General features: G+C 38.8%; 1 long non-coding RNA gene across 3 annotated transcripts in view; it reads right to left on the bottom strand.

Moving 5' to 3' along the window:
• LOC122452070 overlaps window positions 1–25,199 on the bottom strand; it is a 249,278-nt gene that overhangs the window by 59,875 nt on the left and 164,204 nt on the right. Inside the window, exons 4-5 of one of the 3 annotated variants that reach the window (XR_006272580.1) lie at window positions 10,087–10,169; window positions 1,834–2,528 (exon numbers count right to left, since the gene is read on the bottom strand). This is a non-coding gene — a long non-coding RNA (uncharacterized LOC122452070). Of the gene's footprint in view, window positions 1–1,833; window positions 2,529–9,295; window positions 10,170–25,199 lie in introns of those variants that run through there. The other 2 variants (XR_006272581.1, XR_006272579.1) reach the window with 2 other exon arrangements.

Here is a 25,199-nt window from a genome sequence, read left to right as displayed (position 1 = left end):
AAAATTGTTTTTTTAAATTTTTAATTTTGGTAATTTCAACAATTTCTCAAAGTTTTTTCTCTATTACCTGTCTCCTACTTATGAGGCTACAATTACATACATATTAGGCCTTTTGAATTGCTCCACTGGGCCTGAAGACTTTACTCATTCTTATTTAAAAAAAAAAAAAGAAAAAAGACTGTTTCCTCCTCTGTTTTTTATGTTGGATAATTTCAATTCATCCATTTCTAAGTTTACTATCTTTGTGCTCTGTCATTTCCAACTTGCTGTTAATCCATTCAGTGATTTTTCTTTATTCCAGATATTTTATTTTTCAGTGCTAGAAGCTATATTGATTTTTTTATAGTTTATGTTTCTGTTTGGATTTCATAACTTTTCAGTAACTAGGAACATAGTTTTCTTTATACTTTAGCATAGTTTTAATAGTTGTTTTAAAATCCTCACCTACTAATTTCAAACAATTTCCCCCCACTCCCCAGATAATATATTCTTTTGTGGGTTTTTGTGTGTGTGTGTGTGGATACTCTGGATTATGTTATTTCCTTCAAGAAGTATTAACCATTTTATAGCAGATAGTTAAATTAGCTGAAACTCCAACAACAAATTCTCTCTCCTCTGTACTTGACAACAGCAGACTCCCACTTCATTCTTCCAGCCTTTGCTATGTTGTTTGGAATCTGGTTCTTGAAGCCAGAAGTCTGATAGTTTTCTAGTTGGATTTCAGCCCTATGGGCTTCCCCAGTGGCTCAGGTGGTAAAGAATCTGCCCACCATGCAGGAGACACGGCTTTAATCCCTGGATTGGGAAGATCCCCTGGAGAACTGAATGGCTACTCACACCAGTATTCTTGGCTGGAGAACTCTTTGGACAGAGGAGTGTTTACACTGAGGACTGCTATCAACCTAACTGTATTTAAACATTTGGAAATTTACCCTGTGTTCTTCCCTTCTTATAAGTGTTGATACTGCTCCAATATTTTCCTGGTTTGGCCATTTTCACAAGCTTTCAAGGGATTCGTTTAAAAAATTTTTCCCACTGTTTACAAGTATTACCTGATGTAGGGTTAATTCAATGAGTTACTTGGCTTTTATGAGAAGTAACACCCTCCCATGAGTGAGAAATAAGTTTTGTGTTACTCACTGGTTTAGGAAGTTTCTTGTACTATAGCATGATTTAGGCTATCTTAACTAGTACAAGGTACCAGCGCAGTATTTTTGTTTTTATTTTTTAATAATTCAGTTTGGTTTGGAAGCAGAGCTTCTTGAGTTTTTATATAAGGTATTCACAGGCATAATATCATTTTTATTGGCTTTCATAAGTTTGCTGGGACATCAATATTGCAAGATAAAATTTCTTAGTCATGGTACTTTTCAGAAAAGTAACCCCTAAAAGTATAATAAATTATTCATTCACCACTGATTTTCTTCATATTATCACCCTACATCCTACCCACTAAGAACCCCTGAGATATCCCATTTTTCTTTTCCTTACAGTTCAAATTACTCTAGACACTTTGTATTTCCCCGTTTTAAAACTTAAAACTTTTAACCAAACCAGCTAATTCTTTGTGTCAGTATTTTGTTTCATTATAAAATGATACAGGGCTTCTTTTCCCATTTATAATATATGTCCAGGAGCCTGAATTGATAAAACTACTTTTATTTCAAACAACCCAATAGAATTATGAAAAGTGAAAGTCAGTCAGTCATGTCCGACTCTTTGCGACCCCACGAACTGTACAGTCCATGGAATTCTCCAGGCCAGAACACAGGAGTGGGTAGTCTTTCCCTTCTCCACAAGGATCTTCCCAACACAAGGACTGAACCCAGGTCTCCCACATTGCAGGTAGATTCTTTAACAGCTGAGCCACAAGGGAAGCAGTCAATAAATAGCTTTTGCTTTGAACTTTATTTAACATCCACTGACAAAATATTGAAAACTTACTATTTACATCCCTCATTTTACTCTAATCACTGATAGGCGAGGGTAGGGCTACCTGTGTTCACATATTCGCTGTTAGTAAATAAAACACACAATGTCTAGAAAATAATATAATATTGCCCAAAGTCACATATTGGGTTTATATACTTTAACCTATAAAAAATATTCTCAAGACAAGTTGGAGATTTAGGTAATTTCCCAGATTCTCTTACGCATTCAAGAATGTCACGTCTCTGTTCTTAAATATCTTTCTGTTATTTAAGATAAGCTGAGAAGTTTCCCCCCGTTTATCCCCTCTCTCTTCTTCCATTCTTTCATTTACCTTGTCTTTTTGTTTCTTACCCCTGTGGTCCCACATTTTCTCTGCTAGTTGTCAGTTCCACTTCCAAGGGCTTTCCACTGCAGTGGTACAGGTTATTATAGTTTCTTTCTTAAAGGAAAGTGAAGAGAAAAGAAACCCATTCTTCCCTCAGAATGTGGGGGGTCAGTGAGAACATTTTTTCATACCATCAAGATTAGTTATTCCACGAGCATTATATGAGAAACTCTGCACCCTTCTCATCCTCTCACCTGGTACGTGTTCCAACCTGCCAGAAGGAAGAAGAAAATAAAACAGCGTGACACCTACACCAGGGGTTACAACAGGTACGGTGGCGCAGTGGTGAATGGCAAATGGAAGCTCGGTCTAGTGGGAAATCAGGCACACATACAAATAATTCTAACATAATGAGGAACAGATCGGAGTAGCAGGATTAACAACATAATCAAACACGGAAAGGAGTACAACTCTGCTACTTTGCCTGGAGGGTTTCAGGAAAGTTTTTAACACAGAGGTGCGACATTTGAACTGACCTGAACTGAATCACACCTCTAGCCCTTAGGATGACAATTCTTTCTGCCTGAAGCATCCTTTCCCAGCTCCTTCTTTGCATGACTGAAAACTGTTCTTCAGGTATTTGCCTAAATGCTTCCTAGTTATGAGCATCTTCATGATCACATTTTCTGTGATGATTAATCCACCCCTCTATCATAGCCCCCTCTTGATCTTCTTCCTACAGTTAATCCCCTTCTTTACTGATGATGTATTTAATCATTTTTTGGTATTCATTCATTTATCATCTGCTTTGCCAAGTTGAATGTAGGCACCACAAGGGCAAGAATTTGCATCTCAGTCACTATTATATTCCTAGTGCTTAGCCTCATGTCCATCACATTGCAGGTGATGAATAAATATATAGTGGTTATATATTTAATTATATAATATATATAATCACATATCATACATATACAAGTATCAATTGATTTTAATATAGTTACTTCTATGTATGTCTGTCATTTCCATTAGATTCTGAACCTCTAAAGAGAATCCAGTTGTAATCATTTTGCAATTTCTTTTTGTATAGCCATTCCTCCTGCCCTCTCATAACATGGTAGGTGCTCAATAAGTTCTTTGTGCATAAATAAATACACACATTGTTCCTTATCCACTATTTTTGTTGGAAGGAAGGCTTGAAAAAGCATCTTAGGTTGGAATTTTTTTTTTAATTTATCAGAAAGTTTTAGGAAAAAAATAAGTTGCACTACTCCAATTTAAGCAAAAACAGTTCTGCCATCTCACAAAAAGAAAAACAAAGACAAATTTGAGACCACTTTCTATATTTGATTGGAAATAAAATAATGACAAGATGAAATATTCAAGAATGTGACCACTGAATAGAACCCTGTTGAAAATGTTTTGATTTTTATCCTTGGACATATCTTGGTAGGTTAGCAGTTTACAAGGTGACCAGAGATGACATTTCCTCCCTGCCAATGCTGGGTACATTCCCTTTGCCTGAAATGTGGCAAATATCTTGAATTTAAGCTTTGATGTCCTAGTCTTCAGATGACTTTTCAAGGCCCTTCAAGTGACAAGTCTCCCTGCTTGAAGATGATACAGAGTCAATAGAAGTATAAAGTTTTAAGATTACGTACCGCCTGATTTTAAAACTTACACTTGGTCATCATAAAATTTTTTTCTTTTTCTTAGTTTTATACCTTAGCGGGGCTTTTTAAAGCTTTGTACCCATTTCCATATACATATATATATATGGAATCCAGAAAGGTGGTACTTATGAACCAATTTGCAGAGCAGCAGTGGAGACTCAGACATTGAGAACAAACTATGGACATGGGTGTGGAGGGAGGAAGGAGAGGGTGAGACCAATGGAAAGAGTAACATGGAAACATGTAGACTATCATATGTAAGACAGATAGCCAATGGGAATTTGTTGTCTGACTTAGGGAACTCAAACGGGGGCTCTGTAACAACCTATAGGGATGCAGTAGGGTGGAAGGCAGGTTCAAGAAGAGGGGACATATGCGTGCTTATGGCTGATTCATGTTGATGTATGGCAGAAACCAATACAATATTATAAAGCAATTATCCTTCCATTAAAAATAAAAATTTTTAAATAAATAAATAAATTTATATATTAACTTGGCAAAAAAAAAAAAAAAAGAATCTGCTATGAAGGTCAATTGAATGATAATTAAACATTTTGCAAAGCTTTTGCTGTTGACTGAACTTAAAATGAACAAATATTGTGTACCTATTATGTACACAGCCAGAATCAAACAGATATCACTGGTTTCATCATTGGATGCAGTCTAGTGGGAGATGCTGACACCATAGCAGGCAATTACAGTTCCACATGATGAGGCTAGACTAGGACATACATTTTATCTTGTGGCAGCTCTTAGAAGGGCTGTTTAATCCACATGTAACCAGGAAGAGCATTCCCTACCTGCATGTCAAATGATATAAAAGATATTTTGATCCTGCTTAACTTTTGCAGAATAATCTGTATCATCTTCAGAATAGCTTTTCTTTAAACATTGCCATCACACTCTTATTTATTAAATTTTATCCTTAGAATGGAGATTCCCTGGTAGCTCAGTTGGTAAAGAATCTGCTTGCAATGCAGGAGACACGGGTTTCATCCTGGGTCAGCAAGATTCCCTGGAAAAGGAAATGGCAACCCACTCCAGTATTCTTTCCTGGGGAATCCCATGGATCCAGGAACCTAGAGGGCTACAGTCCATAGAATCAAAAGAGTAGGAGCCTTGCTAATGGTTTGTCAATTTTGTTTATTTTTTCAAAAAACCAGCTTTTAGCTTTGTTGATTTTTGCTATGGTCTCTTTAGTTTCTATTGCATTTATTTCTGCCTTAATTTTTAAGATTTCTTTCCTTCTGCTAACCCTGGGGTTCTTCATTTCTTCCTTCTCTAATTGCTTTAGGTGTAGAGTTAGGTTATTTATTTGGCTTTTTTCTTGTTTCTTGATGTAAGCCTGTAATGCTATGAACCTTCCCTTAGCACTGCTTTTTACAGTGTCCCATAGGTTTTGGGTTGTTGTGTTTTCATTTTTCATCATTCTATACATATTTGGGCTGTGGAGAAAAGGGAACCCTCTTACACTGTTGGTGGGAATGCAAACTAGTACAGCCACTATGGAAAACAGTGTGGAGATTCCTTAAAAAACTGGAAATAGAACTGCCATATGACCCAGCAATACCACTTCTGGGCATACACACTGAGGAAACCAGATCTGAAAGAGACACGTGCACCCCAATGTTCATCGCAGCACTGTTTATAATAGCCAGGACATGGAAGCAACCTAGATGCCCATCAGCAGATGAATGGATAAGGAAGCTGTGGTACATATACACCATGGAATATTACTCAGCCGTAAAAAGAATTCATTTGAACCAGTCCTAATGAGATGGATGAAACTGGAGCCCCTTATACAGAGTGAAGTAAGCCAGAAAGATAAAGAACATTACAGCATACTAACACATATATATGGAATTTAGAAAGATGGTAACGATAACCCTATATGCAAAACAGAAAAAGAGACACAGAAATACAGAACAGACTTTTGAACTCTGTGGGAGAAGGTGAGGGTGGGATGTTTCAAAAGAACAGCATGTATACTATCTATGGTGAAACAGATCACCAGCCCAGGTGGGATGCATGAGACAAGTGCTCGGGCCTGGTGCACTGGGAAGACCCAGAGGAATCGGGTGGAGAGGGAGATGGGAGGGGGGATCGGGATGGGGAATAAGTGTAAATCTATGGCTGATTCATATCAATGTATGACAAAACCCACTGAAATGTTGTGAAGTAATTAGCCTCCAACAAAAAAAAAAAAAAGAGTAGGAGCAGTTCAGTACAGTTCAGTCACTCAGTCATGTACGAGTCTTTGTGACCCCATGGACTGCAGCACACCAGGCTTTCCTGTCCATCACCAACTCCTAGAGCTTACTCAAACTCATGTCCATCAAGTCAGTGATGCCATCCAACCATCTCATCCTCTGTCATCCCCTTCTCCTCCTGCCTTCAATCTTTCTCAGCATCAGGGCCTTTTCCAGTGAGTCAGTTCTTCCCATCAGGTGGCGAAAGTATAGGAGTTTCAGCTTCAACATCAGTCCTTCCAATGAATATTCAGGACTGATTTCCCTTAGGATAGACTGGTTGGATCTCCTTGCAGTCCATGGGACTCTCAAGAGTCTTCTCCAACACCACAGTTCAAAAGCATCAATTCTTTGGCACTCAACTTTCTTTATAGTCCAACGCTCACATCCATACATGACTACTGGAAAAACCACAGCTTTGACTAGACAGACGTTGTTGGTAAAGCAATGTCTCTGCTTTTTAATATGCTATCTAGGTTGGTCATAGCTTTTCTTCCAGGGAGCAAGTGTCTCTTAATTTCATGGCTGCAGTCACCACCTGCAGTGATTTCAGAGCCCAAAATAATAGTCTCTCACTGTTTCCACTGTTTCCCCATCTATTTGCCATGAAGTGATGGGACCGGATGCCATGATCTTAGTTTTCTGAATGCTGAGCTTTAAGCCAATTTTTTCATTCTCCTCTTTCACCTTCATCAAGAAGCTCTTTAGTTCTTTGTTTTCTGCCATAATGGTGTCGTCATCTGCATATCTGAGGTTATTGATATTTCTCCCGGCAATCTTGATTTCAGCTTGAGCTTCATCCAGCCTGGCATTTCTCATGATGTATTCTGCATATAAGTTAAATAAGCAGGGTGACAATATATAGCCTTAACGTACTCCTTTCCTGATTTGGAACCAGTCTGTTGTTCCATGTCTGGTTTTAACTGTCGCTTCTTGACCCACACATAGATTTCTCAGGAGGCAGGTCAGGTGGTTTGGTGTTCCCATCTCTTTAAGAATTTTCCACAGTTTGTTGTGAGTCGGATACAACATAGTAACTAAAACACCAACACAATCCTTAGAATACTGTCTTAACTGATACTCAGTCTACCCTGTCTAAATTAAACTAGTGCTCACATAACCAAGCCAGCTCTGAACTCCACATTATGAGAGCTCCCTGCAGCTAAAAAAGACACGTTAAGTCTAGCTTTGTCACTCAATAACCAATCTTTAGTGTATGAGAAACAAGACTGATAGGCTTTATATCTCTAGAGTAATTATTATAGAAAATGTGTGGTAAATCAAAGTTTTTGAATTGGTGGGGTACGAAGTTATGAGATGAACTAAACGTGCTATAGAAAAACAATTAAATTTTGCAAAGCACAGGTAAGTTACAGGAGAAAAGCTGAATTCACAGTCACATCAGGATAATACAAGTTCTAATGTGGCCTGTCTGGAGAAGTTCCAGGGAAGAAATCTCATGGGGATACTAGTCACTGGAGACAGTATGGTTAGATTAAAAAACTGTATCTCCCCTACTCACATGACCCACTACTACTGAGCACTCACCCTCTCCCAGCAACCAGGGCCAATTATAATTTATTGAATGTATTGGCTTAGATGTTTTTCTGTACTATTAGGCTGAGAGTTTCTTGACAGTTGGGATCAAGTCTCTGAATCCTAAAACCTAACAGAGTAATAACATAACTGTGATACATAAAGCAGGTTCAAACAACACTGCCAAATAATTAATCATTGGTTGAACAATTAAATATAAGTGCTGAACACTATGCCAGTTAGATAGCTCCCTGATGACAGCTATCTCTGTGGTCAGTTTGTTTTGTTCACTTTATTCCAGAGCACTTAAGACTCTCAGTATGTTTTTTGTTGAATGGCTGAGTACAGTCTCTCATGTCTTTGTAATGTAGATATGTCTCTACAGACAAAATTTTGTCAACAGAGTGAGTATCCTGCAAATATCTAAAAGGTATTTAGAGTTGTAGGAAGTACCCACGCTGCTGCTGCTAAGTCGCTTCAGTCGTGTCCGACTCTGTGTGACCCCAAAGATGGCAGCCCACCAGGCTCCGCCGTCCCTGGGATTCTCCAGGCAAGAACACTGAAGTGGGTTGCCATTTCCTTCTCCAATGCTTGAAAGAGAAAAGTGAAAGTGAAGTCGCTCAGTAGTGTCTGACTCTTCATGACCCCGTGGACTGCAGCCCACCAGGCTCCTCTGCCCGTGGGATTTTCCAGGCAAGAGTACTGGAGAGGGTTGTCATTGCCTTCCCATCAGTTCAGTTCAGTTCAGTCACTCAGTCATGTCCGACTCTTTGCGACCCCATGAATCGCAGCACGCCAGGCCTCCCTGTCCATCACCAACTCCCAGAGTTTACTCAAACTCATGCCCATCGAGTCGGTGATGCCATCCAGCCATCTCATCCTCTGTCGGCCCCTTCTCCTCCTGCCCCCAATCCCTCCCAGCATCAGGGTCTTTTCCAATGAGTCAACTCGTCGCATGAGGTGGCCAAAGTATTGGAGTTTCAGCTTCAGCATCAGTCCTTCCAATGAACACCCAGGACTGATCTCCTTTAGGATGGACTGGTTGGATCTCCTTGCAGTCCAAGGGACTCTCAAGAGTCTTCTCCAACACCACACTTCAAAAACATTGATTCTTCGGCGCTCAGCTTTCTTCACAGTCCAACTCTCACATCCATACATGACCACTGGAAAAACCATAGCCTTGACTAGATGGACCTTTGTTGGCAAAGTAATGTCTCTGTTTTTTAATATGCTGTCTAGGTTGGGCATGACTTTCCTTCCAAGGGGCAAGCATCTTTTAATTTCATGGCTACAATCACCATCTGCAGTGATTTTGGAGCCCAAAAAAATAAAGTCTGACACTGTTTCCACTGTTTCCCCATCTATTTCCCATGAAGTGATGGGACCAGATGCCATGATCTTACATCTATTTCTGCTTCATTGACTATGCCTTCCCATAGAGCTTCCTTAATTCAACTTCTCATATCTCAGTTAAAGAAAAAGTATCCTTCTCCAGATACTTTCTTTGCTTGTCCACTCTGGTATAGTAAGGCATGAACTTCAGTAACGAGAAGTGGGAAGTATATTTTGTATGAGCAGAAGATTAAGGAATAGGGTTTTCCAGCCTCCAACTGAGAAACACAATTTACTTATTTAGGATGGAATTTTATTTGCACGTCAAGATCTATCCAGCCAGGATTAGAGCCATGTGAGAAAGAGAAAAAAAAAAAAAAAAACGCAAAACCCAACCATCACAACACTGGCAAAAAAACACATTTTCACAGGTTAGCAATAAAGCAAAACATTTTTCATTTTTGCCTCAAATTTTTGGCACAGCCAAGGGACAATTTTCTCAAATAGAATGGAAGAACACAGAGGAGAATGGCAATATGTAAGTGGACTGATCATAAACACTGGAAAAGGATGAACATTCTAGATGCTGGTCAGAGGCGTGATTTTTTTGAGGAGTCTTTAGCAGGGTGTCTTGCTTGCTTTCCATGTCTGTTTCTTTCTTTCCTTTTTACGGAAAGGCATATTTTCCTATCCATTAAGATTTATAGTTCTCTGCCAACTACTTCACTGAAACAAGTTTTCCCTTTAACAATGCACATACTAGACTGTAATGTACCCATAAAAATTTCTTCTCAGATAGTGCTTACAAAATGCATTTCTTTAGGACTCAGGACAAATAGAAATACAGCATGCACCATTTAGAACCAAGTATGGCTCTCACTTACTAGGAGAATGTGTTGGTACCACCGTTGTTTTATCAGAAGATCAAATTCAAGAAATGAAACATCTCCAGGTTGGGACAAACACATAAACTAACAGTTTTTGAGAAAAATTAGGGCTGTCACTGAATCCTCTGGCTCATCTGATCTTCTGTATGGCTTACCCATTAGCTGGACTCCAAGAAATGCATCTTCATTTTCCCATCACTGCCAGATCCATGAACTTGGTGGCATTGACCATGGCACTCTAAAAAAAATGAACATTTAAAAAAGAGATTTAAAAACAGAGAAAATTTCTTAATCATGCTTTCATAACTTTTGGTGAACAGTTGGTTTAAATTTCCAAATAACTCTTTTCAAAAGGATAGTATCAAAACACATGCAAAAAATAAAAAGACTAAATAAAGCACAATAAATTATTTCACTGCTAAGATATTAGATTTCAAAGAGGGAAGAGAGTACACATAAGGATATTAGAGTGGACGCTATTGGATCTTTGGGAATTGCTGTCAGATATTGATGAAAACAGAGAGACTGTAGGAGATCAGATAAAAGAGAGAAATGATTACATTTGGAAGAACAATGTGGACTACGTGGCCAACAGAGATTTCAAATGTAAGCTAATAGCAGCCCACGAAAGAACAAAGTTGGAGCCAGTCCCACATCTTTAACCACATTTACAATCATTCAGCATCTGTAAAAATTTTTACATAGCATTTTTGCTCATTTCGAAATTTGCAAAATACATATTTAATAGGTTTAGCATGTCAGTCAGTCATTTCGTCCACGGGCAGTGAAAAGGATTTGTGTTTTTTAAAAACGAGCTGGGTTTTGATGCCTCTGCCCTTTCAGCTCTGCCCCAGCCAGCTGTAATCACGGCTGATTCACAGCCCAGAGATGCTGTAAACAATGTGTTCTGTACATTTCAGCATCCACACCGCTGAGAAAAGCCATCATCTTATACTTTCATCTTCTTTCTCCCAAATTTCACATCCCAGCAACCTGGAACAGAGAGAGCATTTTCAAATTGCTTATTATCCTCCTTACCTTACCAAATACCACCGAAGAGAAAAAATAAAATAAAATAAAAGATACATATTTTCACAAAACATATTTTCCTATCTGATAGGAATATTAACTGTTACATTTGAAATGATCAGAGATGATTCAAACTGAAACATAATTTGAAAAAATAATAATTGAAAAGCCAGCTGGGATGGTAACTGGGAAGTGAGCGAGGTCGTCCAGTTCTGCAAGAGAAGGGTTGTCAAATACACCTGGACTGAAAGTCCCTTTTGTGATGATTTCATTATATTAAGACAACCTGAAGTAGTCACAGCATGAATGGCTGTCTGTTTCATTTCAATTATATAGATGTTATTTTACTACAAGACTCAAGCTTTTCAAAGTGTCCCTGAAACTTTTCAAAGGATAGAAATGCATTCCATCCTTTCTTCCTATCTCTGGTAGTCTGTATTTACACTAAGTCAACTATTGAAAAGAAAAAAAAAAAAAAACCCAAAAAACAGTCAATATCAAAGGCATGCTAGAAGGGCATCTTGAATTAATTAGTAGCATAGATCCTACTCTTCCTATAGCTTAGGATCTATTACAACAGACATTTGCTTCCAGATGGGGCATCAATACTTCAATTATGGGGTATGAGAACCTCAATTAATAAGTGACTGGACTGGAGACCTTTCTTATCTTTGTGGGTAACAGAAAAGAAATACAAACAGAAACTTGTAGGTGAAAATCTCTCAACAGTACCCAAATTTTATTATAACTTATAAACCGTAAACCGATTTGATATTAAAACTTCCTTTGGTGTTGCAGAAACAGAGGTTTGGAAAGCTGCTCCACTCCATTCATTTCATCTGCTATCTGTAACAACTTCATACTGACTCCATATTTATGTGATTCTATACCCAGAGGTTCATATCAGAATACCATGACTTGCAGCTGAATTACAAAAAGAATTATGCAGATATGGTATAACACAGAGCATTTCTTTCAGGGAGATAGTTTAGGAAGGGGGCTTATTTTCATAATCTGTTTTCCAATTTCACTGGAAGAAGGAGACATAGCTCAGGGTAGTACAACATTATTAGAGAATTTACATCTGTTGGTACTTTTCAGTAATATCTTTAAGACAGATTTTTGAATTTGTTTCAATCTTGATTAGAGTCGACACAATGAACAAAAAAAATATTTCTACACAATGGCAAATCCTAACTGAAAATAATATTGTTTTAGTTTGGGGGAGGGAATATTTTTCAAGGAAAGCCTTTCACTTTGTATTTTGAAAGAAAAGAAAAAGTACTAATGAGAATTAGTGTCTTCCTTATAAGAAGTTACCTGTTCATCTGAGATGATTTAGGTGGCATGGTGGTAAAGATATGGGCAAAATAACCTTTTAGTGAAAATGTCTTGCAATTTGATAATGAATCAATGTCACGGCTTTTTTGGTGTTTTTCTTCCCAGGGTCTCTCTTCACATTCTAGTTCCTAGATTACAATCTAGTATTGTGGTAGTAAAGTGCTCTGGAATGAGATATCTTGGGCCTGAGATCTCAACCAATTCCTTATAACTGTGAATTGAGCAAGTTACTCAACATTCCTTAGGCCCAGTTTCCTTCTCTATAATATAGTGGCCTTATTTCTTCCATTGTAAAATTGTTTTGAAATTGAGACAATGCATAAAAAATGGTTCATTCACTGCTAAGTATGTAGTAATTGCACTATATTTAATATTACATTGGCAAAATTTTTAAACTAAAGAGTGATTATCTGCTGCTTAGCAATCTGGCTAAGGAAAACTACAAGCCTTGTAAAATGTCGAGGACTCCCACCCCCAGGACAAGACCCTCAGCCTTTCAGAATGTGGTTACTGCTCATGACCCCAACCTACATCGAGTCAACATGTTATTACTATTTTATCAAGTAAGTTCAAACTTCTCTCCTCTTAAATCCACACCCTCTTCATTGGTCTAAGCTCTCCATGCCTTAATGGGCAGGACAACTTTCTCTCAATGTTTTATTTCATTTTCACTCTACTCTGATGACCACTCCTCAAGTCCAAGTGTACTATCCTGGAACTATTATTGTTGTAAATCAAATTCCCAAGAAAAACAGTATCAGTAGATTTCTTTTCACTTAATGTATTATCAGACAATATGAAACACAGATCTAACAAAACACATCTCCTCAATCTGTGAAGAAATGCCCGTAAGTTGAACCACAAATTTGGTTTCATATCACTGACTCTTCTAAGAAAAAGAAACAAAATAAGAACAGACTGCCCTTGCTGATTATATTTGAAGAACCTCCCTCATGTGATAGAGAGGTGTCAACTCTAATAGGTTTTTCAGATGGGTATTGTTTAGTTGGTTTCTTATTATTACGTTGTCTGTTTTTATTCATTTTAAGGGAGTAACAGATGAAAATATTCAGCTGTCAAAAGCTCATAGGTATGAGTTATCTATTGCTGTGTAGAAAACTACCCCCAAACTTAATGACTTACAGGAATGACCATTTTATTTGCCTGTTACTCTATGTGTTAGCCATTCAGGCTGGGCTCATCTGGGAGGCTCTTCCGCTTGTGTTACCTACGGTCACTTACAAAGCTGCAGTCAACCAGTAACGAAACTGGAGTGTCATGGGCTAACTTGGCCTCACAGAAATCTCTGGAAATTATCAGTAACAGTTGACTGGGACACATGTCTCCAGCAGGAGAGCCTGAGCTGGTGGCTAGGTTCCAGAGTACAAGTACAGAACCATAAGACCTCCTGAGAATTAGATTCACATGCCATCATTTCTACTTCATTCTGTTGGTCAAGCGTCATGTGGCTAAGCCCAGAGACTTGTATACACAGAGAGGAATTATAGCATCCACACTGCAAATATTCCGCCATGCCACATAAACCTTTGTAAGAATCAATTAATCCATACTTAATTTCTACTCATCTTCCTGGTTCACTTAGATGACTTTTTTCCTTACTATACACTGCGTGCCAGGTGCTAGTGATACAGAAGGAGCTATATACGTGTGTGTGTGTGTGTGTGTGTGTGTGTGTGTGTGTGTGTGTATACAGCTCTTGCTCTAAATGATTTCATCTCTGCCAGAGAGTAAAGTTTAGTACACTTCCTGGATGTGAAGTGGCTCAGTGACCATGTGATGCAATTAGTTGTGTTCAGCTGAACAGCTGAACCTGACCCGGCACTGCAGAGATGTCTGCCATTCATCACAAAATGGACTGGGCAACAAAGTGTACATGTGCTGTTTACAAACTCAACCTCACTACTTCATGACAGTAAATTAATCAGTCAGTTCAGTTCAGTTCAGTCACTCAGTCATGTCCAACTCTTTGCGACCCCATGAATCGCAGCATGCCAGGCCTCCCTGTCCATCACCAACTCCCGGAGTTTACTCAAACTCATGCCCATCGAGTCAGTGATGCCATCCAGCCATCTCATCCTCTGTCATCCCCTTCTCCTCCTGCCCCCAATCCCTCCCAGCATCAGGGTCTTTTCCAATGAGTCAACTCTTCGCATGAGGATAGAAGCAAGCAAATCAAATATGCTTTTTTTTTTTTTTTGCTAAGACTAAATTAATTACATTGTCATCACACTTGCATGACAAAACAGGTTTCGATCCCCACTGAAGCAGATTAGGGTGGTAGTTAAGAACTTGGTTATGCAAAAGAAAACAGAAAAAATATATATATATACATATATATTCTTTTTTCATATGTAAGTGAAGTCTCCATATTCTCACCAAAAAATAGAAGCTATACTATAATCTATCTCATACAGTTATATTGTGGAACAGAAAAAAGAAAGTGCAAAGTGTATAAAAATCTTCATTACATATATAACAGTATTATTATTTTTTTTATAACTGGTGAAGAAAAAAGGACCCTCATTTAGAACTGTTTGCTGAAAGATTCAGAATCTGAACTTAAGTGTCAACAGTTTCTCTCCTTTACCCCCTAACTTTCAAGGATTTTGAAAAACCAAACAAAAATTAATAGAAGAAGCTTTAAATGTAGTATACTGGTTTGAATTGGGATCAGCTGTCTTTTCCTGAAACATTTTTTTAAATTGGACATAACATTAAAGAAAAATGTGCGTGTGTGTATATTTACTACTGATGGTAGCAAATGACTTCTGATTTTCTTTTTTTCTTGCTTTCTTGTAATAGATTTTATTTTTTAAATCTCTTACTCTACAAGATGTATTGAGTATGGAATAATAGAAAAAAAGAATACCCACTTGACATACTCTAAATTCATTCCAGGGCCAAGAACTGCCAATTCAGAAACAAGGACTAAAATTCATTAAGTCATTAATTCGCAAAGGACATTAAGAAGGAGGGTCATATTTCTGTGTTTTCAGTAAAGATATGCCAGGAACCTGATATTTAGGGCCAAATTCCAATTTTAAAATTTAGCTTTTATTTACCCTAAAGTTGTGATGCTGTACCAATTAAGGAATAAAACATCCCTCTGCACTCTGGACACCACCAACTGATGCTATAAGATTCTTGCAGCTGACAATGCCTGATTCTAAGTTGCGATTGTTGGACTTCATTTGGTTATGTCATCACTTGAGCATTATTTAAATATGTTTCTCCTTTTAATTCAATTTCCTGTTTTGTTTTCTCAAAACCATAAATTGTCTCTTAAGAAATTTTACAAAATGCATATTATTTTCCCCTGAGACCTGTGCTATTCCTCAACTGGGCACTGCCTGCCTGCCAAATGACATTTTTTTTTTTTTAAGTTTTCCCTTTATTGGTTTTGCATAATGGTTGCAACAATTTTCAAGTAATGAAAAAAGAATGAAGAATGTATGTCCTTTCCAGCAGAGAGCCACAATGTTAATGTTAAAACAAAGCAAAACAAAACAAAACTCCACCCTCCAAGTGGTCTTGGACACCCAGCCACCCTCTTCCCAGTTCCCTTATTTGGATTTAAGATGTTTCTTATCGTTTTTCCACTTGTTCAAAATAAACTACTTATGCCCAAAGAAAATCTGCCATGAAGGACATTCGTGGTAATGTTCTTGTGGTTTGGGTTGGACCCTAGATCCACTACCAACTAGTGTAGAATCCTTGGGGGACGTGACCTAAATTCTCTGAACCTGTACTGTGTCACTTGTAAACAAAGAATAATGGAGCTTACTTCACTGGATTGTTTTGAAGACTAAAGATGTGAATGTGAGCGTGCCCAGCACAGTGTAAATTGAAGCTGAATGTGAATCAGTTGTCTGTTTTAGGGGTGAAATGACCATTTTCTGCCCTCAAGGCACATTGTGTAGATGGAGAAGGAGGACACGGGGAGAGAGGCAGTGATGAAAAGCAAGCACGCTGGAGAGACACGCTGACGTGATGGGGATAGACCAGATCCTATCCTGCTGGATGCCAGAAACAGATACTGGATCTGCACAAAATGGGGTTTACCCCAGTTTTGCATCCACAATAGCACATAATATGCACTAATGATTGCCAAGTTTTTTATAGCCCAAAACAAGTATTACCATACACAGGAACCTATAATGGAAGTCCATAAGCCACAGCTTGTGGACCAAATCTGGCCCACTGTCTATTATTGTAAATAAAGTTTTATTGGGATGGAGCCACATGTATTTATCTAAGTACTGTTTATGTGGCTTTAGTGCTACAATGGAGAGTCAAGCCTTTGCTACAGAGATCTTTCATGGCCCACAAAGCCAAAAATAGTTACCATCTGGCCCTGGTCCTGTATAGAAATTTTACCAAACCCTGGCCTATGGAATTGAGTTACCTATTCACTTCTGCCTGATAGAGAGAGGGCTCTTGGAGAACCTCTAATTCACACACCATGTAGTTCTTTGAAGATTATATTTTAATGTAGAGGCTTCATTTCCCCAAGGGAATTATTTGCTCAATGCTTTTTTAAAGGAGAACCTAATTTTATTAAAAACAAACAAAAAACAAAGAGTACCGATGATGTGCTGAGGCATGTCACTAGCTATAGTAGGCATCTTGACAGAGGAAGGGTACCATACTGCAGAGGATGAACTAACGGCCCTAGGGTGGACCCCTCCATGCTGACTATCAGTATAAAGCCAAAGCTAAGGTAAACACAAAAAGAAAAATGAATACCACTGATTTTATTTTCATTCCCAGTCTTCCTCTGGATCTGCACGTCTGCCCTGGTACAACTAAGTCACTTCAGTTGTGTCTGCCTCTTTGTGACCCTATGGATTGTGGCCCGCCAAGCTCCCCTGTCCATGGGATTCTCCAGGCAAGAATACTGGAGTGGGTTGCCCTGCCTTCCTCCAGGGGATCTTCCTAACCCAAGGATCGCACCCATGTCTTTTATGTCTCCTGTATTGGCAGGTGGGTTCTTTAACACTAGCACCAACTGGGAAGCCTGTCTGCCTTGGACTCATGTGAAAGATCACCACATGGAGACATTGGACAACCATGTGACAAAAGACACAGGTTCATGGAAAGCTGACTTGTAGATCAGAGCTCCAGTTACAGTATTCATGCTACATGCTGACCTTTCTGCCTTGGCAGAAATTGTGTACATGTGGTCCCTCATTCTCCAAGGTCATGTTCTGGGTGCTAGGACACGATGTGTGGCTGTGGTTGGCTGGCCTAAGGAGGAGGTGAAAGAATTGATATTTGACTTGAGGTCATATCCTCTCTAAATGGCAGCTGCTTATACTGTACCTACTGTACAAGAGAGGCCAAGTTGGCATGACTTTTTGACTCTCTCTGCAAAATCCATTTGGATCCATTTATTTTACTACTATCAACCTGGGGGGCAAAGGAAAATTCAGCCCTAGGAATGTAGAAACCACTGTACTTAAAATGATATCCTTTGCTTATTCATTTTAAGTAGAAGGCCACACAGACAGAGAAAAGCAGCAGGCTCGTGAATTGAGATTTAAGGTCCATTCTGGCTAAAGGGTCCTCCCTGATGCTCAACCCTAGAGGCAGTACTCCTCAGTCTTGAATAATTTCCAAACCTTCCATGCCCAGGAGAGTTTTGCATGTTGAGAGACTGCAGGACGGGACCTCGTCACATTCCCCAGAAAGTTCAGGCTGAAACTGCGCTCAGGCCAAGTCTGTATGGTGCGCTGCTCTGTAATTGTTGGGTTTCTTCCAGAAGGCTCTCAACACATGGGACTCCAGTGAAGTTCAGCATGTGGAAAGGGCTGAAGCCTGAAGCCTGAAGCCTGTGTGTTTGTAATGGAAACCGAGCAGGGACCCTGTGATCCAGGTCTATATCTGTGCCGCCATAAATTGTGTTTCTCTGAACAGAGCAGCAGAAATGCCCATGGTGAGTGGAGGCAGGGAGAGTCTGTAAAAGGCTTCCTCAGGTAGGGAGGTGGCAGGCCCTCCTAATAAGAAAACCATCAGTTTAAGAAGATCTTTACAGTTTGCAAAAGTACCTTCACATTTAAGATTCTCAGAACAAGCCTCTGATGTGGGTAAGGCAAGCACTGTTTCCCTCTTTTAATATATGAAGCATCCGAACCAGAGTAGTCAAAGGTCTTTCTCAAGGTTCATAGACAGCCAGGCAGAATCAGAGCTAATGTCCTTTGATACCTAGTTCAATATTCTTTCTAATGAATTATTCTCTGATTTCTGTTTCCATGTGACTGTCTAAAGCTAGCAGAGGTATTCAAACACAATACCTATCCATGAAATAAATATTATGCAAACACTCTCAAAGACTTGACCAACCTGAGGCAAGAGTGAAGGACAGGAAACATTTGCCAGTCATAATGATTACATGAATAAATGCTTTGAGAACATAAAGCTTCTTTTCTGAAATATAATCTAGTATAACTAGAAGTTTGGAATGGTCCCTTCAGTCTTGAATGGGAACGATTTCACCGTCATTGATGAGTAGGAAACAGAACTGAGTCAGGCACCACTAGCCAGTAATTCTGTAATAGACATCAGCCAAAGTTCAAAGAACTGAGTCACCTTAGAGCAGGGGTCCCCAACCTCCAAAATCTAATGCCTGATGATCTGAAGTGCAACTGATATAATAATAATAAAAATAATGTGCACAATAAATGTAATGCACTCAAATTATCCCAAATCCCTCCCTCCACACAGTCCATGGAAAAACTGTCTTCTACAAAATCAGTCCCTGGTACCAAAAAGATTGGGCACTGCTGCCTTAGAGGACACACAGATGTCCATGAAGACAGCAGTGAGAAGAACAAGGTTAAGACCAAAAGTGAGGCCCATGGGAAAGCCCACTCCATCAGAGGAACAGACATGGCTTTCTGCTTATACACACACCCACTGAGTCCTACCATGATTAAGTAAAAAAGTCCTTGAGCTTGCTCCCCATGGCTTAGAGCATCAAACACGCAGTGCATTCCACTACCTGATACTCCTCAAGGTGCTCAGGTAGCCTCGACTCTGCTGTTCTCGTTTGTATTTGTCCCACCTGACCACATTCCCTCTACCCCACCAACAATCCAAAGATATGGAAAAGGAAATCAGAGGGATGCAGAGCTCTTTGGAGTATACGGTACTGAAAAACAAAGTCTAGCCAAATCACAAGTCAAAAAGATACAGTACCAATTAGGTATCAAGGAAATTCATGCTAAAATAAGGGAACTCAGTAGCCAGACCCTGAATTTAGGTTAGCTGGGTTAGCTGTGTTCTCTCCACAGATACTTGCATAATCACAGAGCTCCATGCATCTCCCTTAGAGAGTGAGAATATGAACGTTTTTATTTCTTTTCTTTTTATACTTTTTAATATGAATAAAGCTGGAATTCACACAGCACTAATTAAAAATAAATGTAGACTTTTTCAGTCTCCCAACATAGAAGAATATCAAACATTGACAGAGGTAAAATAAAACAGAAGTTATACTACATTAGCCAGAAATGTCTTTTTCAAAAAAAAATTACGTGTTTGAGGAAAGGAGGACTAAGTGGCATAGCTTGTTTTGTAACTTCAGTACTTGTGATTGGTTTGTTCCTATTTTCTTTTTCTTCCTGGTTCAGTCTTAGAAGGTTGTATCTTTCTAACAATTTGCCCATTTCTTCTAAGTTGCCCATTTTATTGTAGCAGTCTATGATCCTTTGTACTTCTTTGGTGTCAACTTCTCCTTCTCATTTCTAATTTTATTGATTTGAGTCCTCTTCTTTTCTTGGTGAGTTTGGCTAAAGGCATAACAATTTTGTTTGTCTTCTCAAAGAACCAGCTTTCAGTTTCATTGATCTTTGTTATTGTTTTCTTCATGTCTATTTCATTTATTTCTGCTCTTACCTTTGTGATTTCTTTCCTTATGCTAACTTTGGGTTTTATTTGCTCCTTTCTCTAGTTGCTTTAGGTATAAAGTTAAGTTGGTTATTTGAGATTTTTCTAATTTCCTAAGGTAATACTGTTGCTGCAGCTGCTCCTAAGTCACTTCAGTCTTAACTTTCCTCTTAGAACTGTTTTCATTGCACCTCGTAGGTCTTAGGTTGTCATCTTTTCGTTGTCATTTGTCTCTAGGTAATTTTTTATTTCCTCTTGGATTTCTTCAGTGATCCATTGGTTGTTTAGTTAGCTCATTTTTTTTTTTAATGATGAAATCATTAATTCAAAGTATCATCCTTCTATGTAATAAGACATATGGATGGCAACAGGCACATGAAAAGATGCTCAACATCACTAATTATTAGAGAAAAGGAAATCAAAAATATAATATGGTGCCACTTCACTCCAGTCAGAGTGGTCATCATCAAAAAGTCTATAAGTAATAAATGCTGGAGAGGATGTGGAGAAAAGGAACCCCTCCTACACTATTGTTAAAAATATAAATTGGTACATTCACTATGGAGAACAGTATGGAAGTTCCTCATAAAAACTAAAAATACAGTTACCATATGAACTAGCAATCCTACTCCTGGACATATATCTGGAAAATATGAAGTTTCTAATTCAAAAAGAGTCATAGCAGCACTATTTACAATAGCCAAGACACAGAAGCAATGTACGTGTCCATTGACAGATGAACGAATAAAGAACATATGGTGTATATACACAATGAAATATTATTAATCCATATAAAAGAATGAAATAGGACAACTTGCAGCAGAGAGAGATGGATGGACCCAGAGGTTAACATACTATGTGAAGTAAGTCGGGCAGAGAAAGACAAAGATCATGATATCACTTATATGTGGAATCTAAAAAAAAACAACCATACAAATGAACTTATTTATAAAACAAAAATAGATTCACAGACATAGAAAACAATCTTATGGTTACCAAAGGGAAATGAGGGGGAGGGATATGTCAGGAGTTTGACATTAACAGATACACATAACTATATATACGATAGATAGACAAGGATCTACAATATAGCACAGGGAACTATATTCAAAATCTTGTAATAATATATAATGGAAAAGAAACTGAGAAATAAGTGATATATATCACTTTGATGTATATCTGAAACTAACATAACAGTGTAAATCAACTATTCTTCAATATGGAAAAATTTTTGATCAGAGCCAGGGTTCATTGAACTCAATAAATTAGCATGATGGCTTCATGATGAATCCAGTGGTTGCCCACTCTGTTGCCACTTTTCAACTTCATGTTCATAACTACATAAGTAAGAGGCCTCAGGATCCCTGGTGCTCTGTACAATTGTTTAGGGTGTGCCCTGCATAAGAGAGCCTGTCCAGGAGGCTTAGATCTCACCCCTGCACTCAAGGAATTCACTTGGCATCCATCTCTAAGGGGGGAAATTTTTTTTTTTAGATTAGATCAAAGGTACTGGGTGAGCTAGCTGGCAGCTTGGCCATCAGTAATCTCAGCTTTGATTAAAAATAAAATCAGGAAATCTTATAAAACATGTCAAGAAACATATCGCCAAAGTCCCCCTTTGAGAATAGGGTAATAAGTGACATTGTAAGAGAATCAGAGGGAAAGAGGCTTTATTCAATGATTTAGCATGAAGAATTTATGAGCATTACCATTTTCATCAAAAGTGGCATTAAAAATTACTATCACCTGCTGTGTAAGAAAGAACAGTAGCTTTACTTTGTGATAGCACTGAAAGTTATTACTGAATCAGTATCTATACACTTCCTCCTTCCCAACTTTTCCCTCCTTCTCTTTCCTAGCATTTCTGTCTCTCTGCTTACATTGTCCATTTTTTCTTGCATGCTGTCTACTTTATCTATTAGTGCTCTTAACCTATTAATCATCTTTATTTTAAATTCCCCATTTGATAATTCCAGCATCCTGCCATGTCTGGTTCTTATGCTTGCTCTGCCTTTTCAAACTGTGTTTTCGACCTTTTGATATGCCTTGCAATTTTTCTTAATACTCAAATATCATGTAAAAGACAAAAAGAAATACTATAAATAGCCTTAGTAACATGGTGGTGAGATGGGAAGGGAAATGTTCAATAGGTCTATGATTAGGTCTCAGACTTTTAGTGAGCTTTGCCTCTGGGCTGTGAACTTCACTAGAGTTTCTTGCATTTTTTCTTTTCTCCCTTACTTGAGGCAGGATGGGTAGAGCTGGATAGAGTTGTGTTAGTTCCCTGCCCTAGGTCAGTTCAGTTCAGTCACTCAGTCCTGCCTGACTCTTTGTGACCCCATGGACTGCAGCACGCCAGGCTTCCCTGTCCATCACCAACTCCCAGAGCCTACTCAAACTCACGTCCACCATGTCAATGATGCCATCCAACCATCTCATCCTCTATTGTCCCCTTCTCCTCCCACCTTCAATCATTCCCAGCATCAGGGTCTTTTCCAATGAGTCAGTTCTTTGCATCAGGTGGCCAAAGTACAGGAGTTTAAGCTTCAGCATCAGTCCTTCCAATGAATATTCAGGACTGATTGCCTTTAGGATGGATTGGTTGGATCTCCTTGCAGTCCAAAGGACTCTCAAGAGTCTTCTCCAATACCACAGTTCAAAAGCATCAATTCTTCAGTGCTCAGCTTTCTTTATAGTCCAACTCTCATATCCATACATGACTACTGGAAAAAGCATACCTTTGACTAGATGGGCTTTGTTGGTAAAGCCATGTCTCTGCTTTTTAATATGCTGTCTAGGTCAGTTAAGTTCTGATAACAATGCCCCAGGAGGGTAGGCTCTGGTTCACTGGCTTCCCCTGATGACAGAAGAACTGATTCCTCCGGTGTATTTCAAAATGGTTCTTCTTTCAGCTCCCCCTGCAGGAAGTTCTAGGAGATTTTTCCCTAGTATTTACTGTGGGAATCTGGTGGAGCTCTTGGAGGTAAATGTCACAGTGCTGTGGGAGCGCGCCTGTGACTGGATCCCCTGGAGTTGTTAATTCAGAATTTTCCAGTGAGCCGCCAGTAATCCATCAATTGCCATTTAGGTTTTTAACTCCTGCAGTGGTTTCTACTTTGTGAGTTTTCACTCTGGGAAACCCAGACCTCATGTGCAGACTTGACTGCCTCTCCAAGCAGTCCGCCTTGTGTCTCCCCTTCTCTTATGAATACAAAAGAGCTGCTGTTGTTGCCACTGTCTTCAGCTTTTTCCTTTTAGGACAAAGTAGCAACTTCCAAGCATCTAATGTGAAAAACCAGAAACTGGAACTCTCTGTCCACTTTCTAAAAGGAAAGGATTCTGGATTTCTATGTCACCTTTCATGTTCTTTGTTAATACTGAAATCTGGATAGCAGGCTATTTCTCCAGATAATTGATGAGAGGCAGTTCAGTTCAGTTCAGTTCAGTCACTCAGTCGTGTCCGACTCTTTGTGACCTCATAAACCACAGCATGCCAGGCCTCCCTGTCCATCACCAACTCCCAGAGTTTATTCAAACTCATGTCCGTTGAGTCAGTGATGTCATCTAACCATCTCATCCTCTCTCATCCCCTTCTCCTCTTGCCCTCAATCTTTCCCAGCATCAGGGTCTTTTCAAACAAGTCAGCTCTTCACATCAGGTGGCCAAAGTATTGGAGTTTTAGCTTCAACATCAGTCCTTCCAATGAACATCCAGGACTGATCTCCCTTAGGATGGACTGGTTGGATCTTCTTGCAGTCCAAGGGACTCTCAAGAGTCTTCTCCAACACCACAGTTCAAAAGCACCAATTCTCTTGTGCTCAGCTTTATTTATAGTCCAACTCTCACATCCATATATGACTACTGGAAAAACCATTGCCTTGACTAGATGGAGGCAGAGTGGAAATTTTACTCCCCAACACCTCGGCTCAGAGGAGCAGAGAAAGGAAAATTGTGAGATAGTGAGTAGCATGGATTATTTCAATGAGAACAACTGGGGTAGACATTTTTAGCTACCACTCTGCAATATGGAATTCTTGGGGGAAGGGGAAGCTATTCAGACAATATTTTTAGGAAGCTTTCCTCGTATCATTTAGAGTAAAACCCCTGCCTCACATCCTTTCAGAAAAACTGTAGGAAAAAGTCAACATTATTTCCCAAGGCTTCTATAAAATGATCTATGGAAAGAGGAAATCAAGTGGGAACCTAGTGATATTTATTAGAATTATTCCTCAAATGCTAGTGAGAAAAAGCCTGCCTGCCAATGCAGGAGACTTAAGAGATGTGGGTTCAATCCCTGGGTCAGGAAGATCCCCTGGAGGAAGGCATGGCAGCCCACTCCAGTGTTCTTGCCTGGAGAATCCCATAGATAGAGAAGCCAGGTGGGTACAGTCCATAGAGTTGCAAAGAATTAGACATGACTGAAGCGACTTAGCATGCATGCATGCATGCATGCAAATAGACATTCCCCATTGTAACATTTGCAGATTAAGAAGCTTGGAAATATAAAAATTCCATTGCACAAATTACATTAATTGAGGTAATAATTTAAAGCTCCTGAAATAATATTTTGTTGAATTCGATGAGTTAGATTAATTTTAAAATTTAGCTATTAAAAAAGTAAGAACTGACATCCAGTAGAGACGAGCTTTCTAAGCATAAAGCAAAAATCATAAAGGAAAACAGTGTATTTGAGGAAAAAAGTTAAAATTCTCTCTACACTAAAAACACTAGAAATAACATACTAGGGGAGTAATATTTATAAAGTATTATGGTGGACAAAAGGTTACTATCCTTAATTATAAAAACTACTATTTCTTTTACATCAACAGGAAAAAGAGGAGTTCTTAATCGAAAAAATACACAAGGGGCACAAAGAGGCAAATTACAAAGGAAAAATAAACAAATGAGTCGATGTTCAACTTTACCAGCATCACACAATGAGTTCCATTTTCCGCTATCAAATTGGCAAATGTTAAAACCAAAATGAACT

The sequence above is a fragment of the Cervus canadensis genome, chromosome 13 (assembly GCF_019320065.1).
Source record: "Cervus canadensis isolate Bull #8, Minnesota chromosome 13, ASM1932006v1, whole genome shotgun sequence".
Taxonomy (NCBI): Eukaryota; Metazoa; Chordata; class Mammalia; order Artiodactyla; family Cervidae; genus Cervus; species Cervus canadensis.
This window is presented reverse-complemented; position numbering and strand designations above follow the sequence as displayed.